General features: G+C 31.2%; 1 protein-coding gene across 17 annotated transcripts in view; it reads right to left on the bottom strand.

Moving 5' to 3' along the window:
- LOC124543059 (coiled-coil domain-containing protein AGAP005037) overlaps positions 1-10,285 on the bottom strand; it is a 199,338-nt gene that overhangs the window by 26,291 nt on the left and 162,762 nt on the right. The window lies entirely within an intron of this gene.

Below are 10,285 nucleotides of genomic sequence, written 5' to 3'. Positions count from 1 at the left end.
TCATCACAACAACAACACAACAACAGCCTGTAAATTCCCACTGCTGGGCTAAAGGCCTTTCTTCCTTTGAGGAGAAGGTTTGGAACAAATTCACTACGCTATTCCAATGCGGGTTATTGGAATACACATGAAGCAGAATTTCTATGAAATTTGTCACATGCAGGTTTCCTCACGATGTTTTCCTACTCGAACTTACTCGAATCTTCATCAATATTGGTATTTTAATGCTCGTTTGTTTGGCTACAAATCATGACGTTTCTCGATCGAATATCCTGGTATTGAATGAATGCCGTTTGAACCGGCAATCGAAGCTTGCCGGTTCAAACGCGAAACAGTATTAGTGAGTTTGCATGAAAATTCACTTCGTTTCTACGCTTAAGTGTTAAACGTATTATATGTTGTACGTAAATAAAGATTGTCAATGTCGCATATAACGTTCTGACATTACACGAACGTTCTGTGGCCAGTTTCTTATTGAGGAATACTTCTACGTCACTAGATTGAAAATGAGCACCACGGCCGGTAGTGAACAGGAAGATCATCTTGTACTCATCTCGAGTCCACAAATAATACCTATTAACTGCACGTGTCATTAATTACATAATATGTTAACATTAAGCAGACTTTCAAGCATAATATTCGTGTACTTTTCAAATAAATTTAAAACGAGACGAGAAATATTTATAAAATTTACATGTATGAGTAATCGTTCATTGATAATTCATCTATAGTATTAAACGGCGAAGTAATAAACAATGTTTCAATACCAAAACCGCTTAAAAGGAGCGAGCAACTAAATTTAGTCGGGTAAAGGATTACGAAGTTAGATGCCAATCAAACTGTGGATTGCGGCAACACTCCTTCGTTTCGTAACGGACGTATTTATTTGATATAATTATAACACACATAAACTATTTTATTTGAAACTTTTTTGATTTCAACTGTTCGAATATATCCTGAACTCGATTTATTGTTGTTATGTTGTTTGTTACATTTTTGTAAGTTACAACAAAATCGCATTATTTCTCATTTTAAGAAAACAACAGCGAGGAAGTCTCAGTCGTTCTGTGAAAACAAATACCTTTGCGCAATGTTGACGGGAGGTTAAATGTAATTAAATCCAACAAGGATTTGAATACATTTTTACTTTGTTTAAAATTTTCAAAGGAAATTTCTTCGAAAATTGCTTTCTAATATAAGACGCTTTGCGTTTTAAATTTGCGTCAAAAGAATTGTTATAATGGTTTTTGATTAAATATTCTGGTTACGGCTCAGGTCTTATTGAGATCATTATAATTATATTATAATTCAACTGACCATGAAAATAGTTTACAACGTGTTAGATAACTGAGTTAAATAAAAAAATCAAAAAACCATACTTTCTAGAATAATTAAATTACGCAAATTAATATCACAAAAAAACTTATCAGGTAAGAAATAACAACTGAGGTTTTATTATTTTAATAACAGCGTTTTCGTAAATAATTCGACATGCGAAAGAACACAAGACACTGTATAGTAATTTTAATTGAAATTAGCATTAACAATGACGATTATTTGTTTACAATAGTAACAGACCGTTTAGAACCTAAATGTCCTATCAGTCCTAAATGACGGTTAGAATACAAATTATATATTATAAAGACACTTGAGCTGAGATATCCCAGTGGTTAGAACGCGTACAACCAACAAACAAATGACTGCGGGTTCAAACCCGGGGAAGAGCTATCGCGTTATCATGACTGTGATTATTGTGAATATATTTTATCTCATGCCGAGTGGTGAAGCAAAATATCTAAGGAAATCTGCATCTGGTGGAATAAGATCAAAACGCTTTCCTCCAAAGAGGAATTCTTAGCCCAACAGTGGGAAATTCACAAGCGTTACATAAGTTACTGTAGTTAGTAAAACGCAAATAAATTTTGCGTTGCTAACTGCACTGTATCAAGATAAAAATTAAAACGTCGACGCAGAAGGATTCACTGTTATTATAACATTTCAACATACAGAACTTAAGATAAAATAATTAAATCGTAACAACCTTGTTTTCAATTATTTCGTTGGGTAACATCACATACATATGTTAGGATGACGTTCTATATAGTAATAATTTAATATCACGAGCAAAGAGCCGGGCTGGCCTACTAAATGGAATATCTATATTTTAATCGAAAATCTAAACGTGGACAAGCAACACTGTTATAATAATTGTGTTTATAATTTAATGCTCGGTCAATCAAAATATCGAGTATAAATAAAAATAAATCGGCATGGCTTGGATTCTGTCATCGAAAGCGAAAGACAAATAATCTCACAGTTCTTCCTGACTATCGCCTTCAGAGGAAACTTGCACGTGTCGGAATTAATTTAGACAGACAGACTTTTCCAACTTGCAATCGATCACGTGGTGAGAAGTTCGAAATTCTTTTATTTAAATAGATCGGAGGCATCTACTTATTTCTTGTATGTTCCATAGAATAGAATTTACATTATAATCTATTATTAACTATTTGTCACCCGTGTTTTAGGGGGTTGGCTGTCACGTGATAGGCAAAAGGAGTAGCCTAAATATTCCCTTGGAATTCTAATTTGCTTCATAAGAAATTTCATCAAATTCACTTCATTGGTTTGGTCATGAAGTAGAAGCACACTGAGATTCTTTCACATTTATAATATTATATATACATAGATATATTAAAACAAAATTGTGGTGTACCAACCGCAAACAAGGAAGTAGATAATAGCAAAGTAAGGATTGTGTCGTTCGCCGTTACGGCTTACGAGTCGTGATTAGGCGCACCTCGGCGTTTTCACTACACGAAAATAAGCCGTATAATTGTCATACATAGTACGGTAACAACATTTTAATATTCCTTTCCAATAAGCAACTCTATAACATTCATATTCAAAGTGGTAGTACGTTAAATGAGGTATTTACATAACACTTTGATTACTCCAACGGATCTTATGTAATTATAAAATATTAATGTCAAAACGTAAACCAGTATACATTGTTTGAGAATATATTAATACCAGCGAATGCAAACTCAGTGTTATAAGTTAGTAGTTCATTAATAAAATTTATAATATCAACTGTTTCTGTTACGTAATACTATTAATAAAAAGTTACGAGCGTTTTAAATGAAATCAAGTAAAACTTGATACAGTCTATATTTATTTATATAAGCGAGATAATAGTTTTACAATGTATGTTTTATTTTATTTTAATGTTGAAGCATGTAGTACAAATCCGTTTAGTAAAATTTGAAGCGTCAATAGACCAGTTAGCGCCCAATACAATTTAAAAACTTAATATATAAATATTAGTAATTCCTTGTTAAGTATAATACTATATAAAAAATGCAATATTTGGATGGCTCAGTAGGAACATATCTGGCAGATTTAAATTCCAAATATTCTTTACGATGTGTTACGTCACCAATGAGTAAGAAAGGTATTACAAACGCATACTAGTCTCGTTAATTGGTATTTGAACCCCCAATCATCAATTACGATTTTGCATCTTTACCATTGGGCCATCTCATCATAATAAAGTTATTTTTATATTATCATTTACTGTATGGAATAGTAGCTTTATATTTGTAACAAAATAATGGAAATGATACACGCATGAGCAAACGCAAGTCGAGCGTACAGTGAGATATTATATATTAAGGCGTTGATATAAATATGTAAAAAAAACTTATTTAAGATGCATTAAAACATTTTTCCTCGGTAATCGTTGTCAGTGAAACTTTAATATATTATTTATTAATCTTTATTACCCCTTTCGCTTGATTTTTTTAAATAAACAGAGTAAGCTGTGTTTACGTAATTATTCGTATTTAGTTTCGTGGCTATCTATCACAAGATTCTTTATTGACATCAACATATTGAATAATACAACATCGAGGGGACTTTCGATTTATTTTTGCGATATATATTTTTAAACAAGAGATACGATACAGCCTCTTTGTCGCCAAATAAATCAGTACGGAACGAGACGTTGTTCTAAACAGACCTGTATCTTCGAACAGGGCACAGGGTGATTGAGGTCTGCACGAGGTATACGTATCAGTAATGCCTAATTAATCAAGGTTACATTTATACTTATATGATCCGCCTAATAACACTTTATTCGGCAAAGTGCGGTAGATAAATGGGGATATTTCAATAAATGATCTCATTACTAAGGACATCAGACCTTTATTTTATCCGCGTGACGTCAGACCGGACAACTAGTTATTATGTAACAGTTACACATCCTAATTACTGTTACAAATTCGAAAGTGAACTTGTTTATTTGTTACATTTTCAAGTCTTAAATATTCTATCAAGCTTAATTATTGTTCATTCATATTAAGGGAAATAAAAGGACTCACATTGATCACATTCTATATTTCATTTTGTCTTATATAGTTGAAAAGATTACCTATTATTAATACCTAATATTTATTACTAGTTGAACAGGCTAGGAATAGGCTTTACCCACACGAAATTTGTAAAACTTTATTTACATCGAACACACAACAACTGTACATCGAATAAACAATCGTCGTCCCCCTTTTAACTTCATATACGTATTTAATAACATCAGGTGTACAAAAGTAGCCTATATCTTTAGAGAGTTAAACTGTCTTCATACGAAATATTATTTAAATCGGTGTAGGTGATTAAACGTGAAGAGATTACACAACAGAGTTTATTTCGCAATAAATTAATCCTATATAGACTTTCTTATCTTATTACTATAACTATGACAAAGTTAATGTAGAAGTTAAGTTAAAGATTACAAGTATAATTTCATCATAAATAAGGTATTTTACAAGACTAGAATCAAAATTGCAACTTTGAACAGTCATAGTACTTTGAGCAATTTTGAATATACATATATTAATGTTTCATCTACAACAATTTTCGGTTAGGATATTTGTATACAAGAACTTTACTTATTTATTTTGTATTGTAGAGAATTATATATCGATTTTTGTTACCGTTTTGTTTTATTCTTATTAAACAAAACATCCTATCAAATATAGTCTACTTTTCAAAACACTTATGGAATGTATATTTCATAAATGTATGTTAATATTGCGTTCTAGGTGAGTTTCTAAGTTATTAGTACAGACTACGTTTCAACCGATCTTGTAACTACTGCTCGCCTAGAGTTCGAACATAATTATTACGAAAACTTTAAAGAACATATATAATAATTAACATATTTAGAAACACAATTTTTTTAACTCATATTTCTGTCATATTTTTACAGATAGTATAAAGATCGTGTGTATAAAAAAATCTATTGTAAAATAAAAGTTTAACAGGTGTTGCATTGTTTTGTCTTTGTCTATTTATGTATGAATAAAAGAGACATACGGATGTACCATTCGCTTAACCTTGTATGTGATATGGTAAATATTTATAATTGAACTAGCGACCCAGCCCGGCTTCGCACGGTTGTAATGCTGATACTAAACATACTACAGAATGTTTTACAACGTGTCTTAAAACGACAACACACATCGCTACGTTTTACGACATCATTTTAGAAACCAAAATTATCTGTATTTCTCTACTATATTGTGCATGTTTTATGCACAATTTATTTAATCTTCTAAAAATCTAATTTACCTTAATCTTGAGTCAATCTATCTATTAAAAAAACCGCACCAAAATTAGTTGTGTGTTTTTTAAAGATCGAAGCATACATTGGGACAGACAAGGGTTAGCGACTTTGTTTTACACTATGTAATGATTAAACTGCACTTTGTATAGGAACAAGATGTTATGTTTATGTTAACCAAGCCCTGTAAGTCTCATAAACAGGTTCCACATTCGAATTCATTACTTGCAATAGTACATAATCTTTATTTATTTTATAGGTATTGTTACAAAATAAATTCCAAATATTTTTTAGAAAATTATTAGGCATAATAATTTTCTAAAGAATATTTGGAAAATGGTAAAGTGTGAGAATCAGTGTTTAATTAAACGGTAAACAAGTAAGTCTGTAGATCGTTAGGCTGTTTATTAAGTAATGTTATATACTATGACCCTAAATAGCGGAGCGGTGTCCATAAATATAAACAAATATGGTAAATTGTATGAAACAGGTATTAGTAGGTTCAGCTGGTAACAGATCTGTCCATTTGTATAGTCCCAAGGTAAGGTAGGTAATACCCTTTTAATCTATAGGCTGATGTCTCCCTTGGGAAGATTTGGAGTTTATCCAACATACTGTTCCAATACCCACTGGCGGATACAAATGAGGCACAATTTTATCCGATTGACAAGAGCGCGTTAGCTTACGATGTTAGCGTTCATAAAAAAACTCAGTAGAAAATGCCGCACACCGATTTAAAATCAATTTTTCTCAAAGATCAGCTGGTAATAATAGACGGAAAACTAAGGAACAATTACGTTTTTAATATGATAAAAAAAATCACGCAATAATGACGTAATAAACAAATATTTTATAGGAAGATAACATCAAGTAAATAGCTATACGATTTTTAAAATCGATATTGTATCGTATATAGTTATCGAAGTTTTATATATAACACGCTAAAAATTATCGAATCGCTTCGCTGTTTAATTGTTGCATCGACATGCACGACAGAAGAGAAAGTGTTACAAATTTTGATTTTTTTTTTACATTACCTGCGTACGTAACCAATGCCCCACACGTTTGATCAAGAGTGGTAATTATAGACCTTTCATTGTCTCTCAGTTTACTTTATGAAAGTCATAAACAATTTTACGCTGTAACGCTGTTAGTCGTCATTTTGTTCGTGAAAATGAGTCGTTTTAATATTTAGAACTTTTTAAAAGTAAACTGCTCATTAGATTCGACGGAGCGCTCGAAGTTGTAACTTATTTAGAAATGAAAGATTAAATATTAAGTGGTCGTTAGGTTGAGATGTTCATTTGGCTGGTACAAAAAAAATTGGACGTGTGATATAATCAGAATAGAAACCTCTTAAATGTTATATAAATTAATTGTTATGTGTCGGTGTTAATTTACGAGAAAAAAAACACAAAGACAATAATTCGATGAAAGAAATATAATAAAATAAAAAAGAAATGTTGATGGCAATAATGATTTCATACTACAAATCAAATCTCTTTTGTCATACCTTACAAAATACATTAAAATTATGCGTACGTTTCTAGAAGATCGAAATAAAACGCGGATCCATTGAGTGATATATCCCCTCTCTTCGGAATCTTTAAGTAAGTTTTATTAAACCCGCCAAGACTTCACGTTCAACGTATCCGAGGTACGCCACTGTAATCGAATGTAATTATTAAACTTTGACAATAACTGGAATTAAATAAATACGAGAACACGCGTATAGCTGCGGGCAAAAAACATGTTATAACGCAATTAGGTCATTATGTAGTCGAGTACTTAAAATAGAATAATATTACTTTAAAAACAATAAAAACATTATTGAAATTTAAAAAGCACTTCCAGTATTGTCTTTATAACTTCTAAGTAAATAATTTAAGTAATCAAAAATTTCGCTATTAAATTTTATAATTGTACTTATTTAGGTGGTTTCGAAAACAATTATTCTATTAAATAAATTCGCTAAGTAGAATCTTATCCGACTTGGTTACCTAATCGAGATACGTACGACTGTCTAGGCGGACAACTAGATCGCTTTCTTTAATCTTATTATGTAAATTTAAAAATAAATAAGTCACTAGTTTTCGTCAGTGGCTTTGCTCGCGTTTTAGGGTATCCGCAATTTTAGGCGTAAGGCATAATGCCACGGATATGACATCTATATCATTCCTTTGTATCTAAGCTTGCTTAATACCAGATTTAATTGAATGTAGTTCAGCCGTTTGGCCAATATATGTACATTTATTTTGGCCCATATAATATATATACAGATCTATAGTAATTGACTGAAGTAATTACTTTGGTTTAAAAGTTTTTTTATATCATTAAATATTTTTGATGTTTCCAAAACATTTATTAATTATGTATATACGGAAATATATCGAAATACGGAAAATCCTTTGCGATTATTGAATACTGTTACAATTTTTATATATACACATTATATTATACATGTGTGTGGATTGATTTCGATGTTTTTTTTTTATTGCTTAGACCGAGTGGGTAGCGCGGTGATCGAGGCGAAAGTTTTTTAATGCAATAAAATAATATTACTATTGCACACACAGAAATGTGACAAGTATTTACTACAATTAAAATAATTTATGTGTAGTAATACAGTTAGGTAAATGAGTGTTCTTATTTTGTTTCGTATTCAATTTCACGAAATTAATATCAAATAATAATAATATGTATTCTCTTGACTGGTATCTAATGGCGGTCGCTCTCAACAACAACAATAACAACAACAACAACAGCCTGTAAATTTCCCATTGCTGGGCTAAGGCCTCCTCGCCCTTTCCAATGCGGGTTGGTGGAACACGCATGTGGCAGAATTTCTATGGAATACAGGTTTACTCACGATATTTTCCTTCACCGCCGAGATATGATATGAATATTCAGTGATGCTTTCCTGGGTTTGAACCCGCAATCATCAGCTTAAGATGCGCGCCTTCTAACCTCTGGGCCATCTTGCCTCTTCGCTCTCAATGTAGAGAGTAATAATATAGGTCACTAATGTTTACGCAAATTCTTGCACTCTCTGACCAATGCACGAAGCCTTTTAATCAATTAACTGAGGTGAGGCAAGCCTTGCTTTTATAATTTATCATAAGATTTTGTACAAGATCGTCTAGATAGTTTACTATCCACTCAACGTTTTTCAATTCCTATTGTTGTGATCCCTTATGAAGCGCGATTGAGTCACTGTGCATGCACAAGGGACAGAACATCTTAGTTTCCAAAATTGGTAGCTCTTTTGCCTGACAGTTTATTCAAATAAATTTAAACAAAGATAACATATTCTATGTTCTTTTATTTTTGAAATCAAAGAGGTTCTATTGACTAAATTTTTAATTTATGAACATAAGCAATATCTTTTTATAATACTAGTTATATTTTTTTTAAATACTAGTCATTCGATTAAAGAAGGACTTGTAAGACAATCTTAGAAACATTGATCTATATTTCTATACTAATATTATAAATGTTAGAGTAACTCTGTCTGTCTGTCTCTCCACAACTGCCAAACCAGTGAACCGAATTTGATAAAATTTACTATGAAGCAAACTTGAAGTCGAAGGAAGGACATAGGTTACCTTTTTTGCTTAACAAATGTCAGCCAACCCTCTAAAATGAATGCGAAGTCGCGCGAGGTAACTAGTATTAATGTATATTCAATTAAATAAAAGTTTCATATCAAGCATATATGTAAAACAACGAGTTATTTAATTCATTCCTTTCCATACAACAATAGGCTCTGATTAGAATCTTCATATTACACTTCAAACAATCCTATACTTAGTATTTATTGTTTGCGATACTTGGAAATTCTGCCGTACGTACAAAAAACATCATCGTTCCTTAAAGTATACAAAATATTCAGTACTACAACAATAAATAAATTATTTTCAATATATAAAGCAGAGTATATATGATGAAAGAAATGTGAGTAACTTAATGATGATTTAGAATCGGATATGTCAAAAACGAACTCACTTAACACATATTCAGGTTAATTAGAGGAAGCAAATTAATATACATTTGAAATGGCAATTCCAATCAGTTTTTATTTTTCACTAACAATTTTAACGTTAAATTTGTTGTTATAGTATAGCAAGAGTAGTCGAAAACCTACTTAACTGTGTTAGCGGTTGGTTGTAGGTTGAAATTCGACGTTATAAAATTATTATTAATAAAAGTATAATAATAAATAATTAGGTCCTTTGGACAGGAGTACAGTATTATGTACACTAGAGGTCCCCAAACTTTAACTTATTTTATACGTAAAATATATTGTACGCCTCTTTTATCCGCTGTATCCATGCTGTGTTTATTTATTTTCTCTTTGTGGTGTACAACAAAGTATATAGTATAAACTACGATATATATTGAGCTTATTTTTTAAATTTTCATTCGAAAAATAAGCGTGATGTTACATACGACCCCAAATTGATATCGTCGTCGTTAGTTGGATGAACGTAAATAACTTATTGTAACTTGTACTTAATAGGAATACATCTTAGTTATCTGCACCCGCTAACATATATTCACAATGCGTTTAAGATTTCTAGCATTATTTTGTTGAACAAGTTTTAACGATTAACGTGATAAGTTTAAAATATTGTAGCAAAATATAAGTTTCTCATATAAATC

This window comes from Vanessa cardui, chromosome Z (genome assembly GCF_905220365.1).
Source record: "Vanessa cardui chromosome Z, ilVanCard2.1, whole genome shotgun sequence".
NCBI classification, from domain to species: domain Eukaryota; kingdom Metazoa; phylum Arthropoda; class Insecta; order Lepidoptera; family Nymphalidae; genus Vanessa; species Vanessa cardui.
This window is presented reverse-complemented; position numbering and strand designations above follow the sequence as displayed.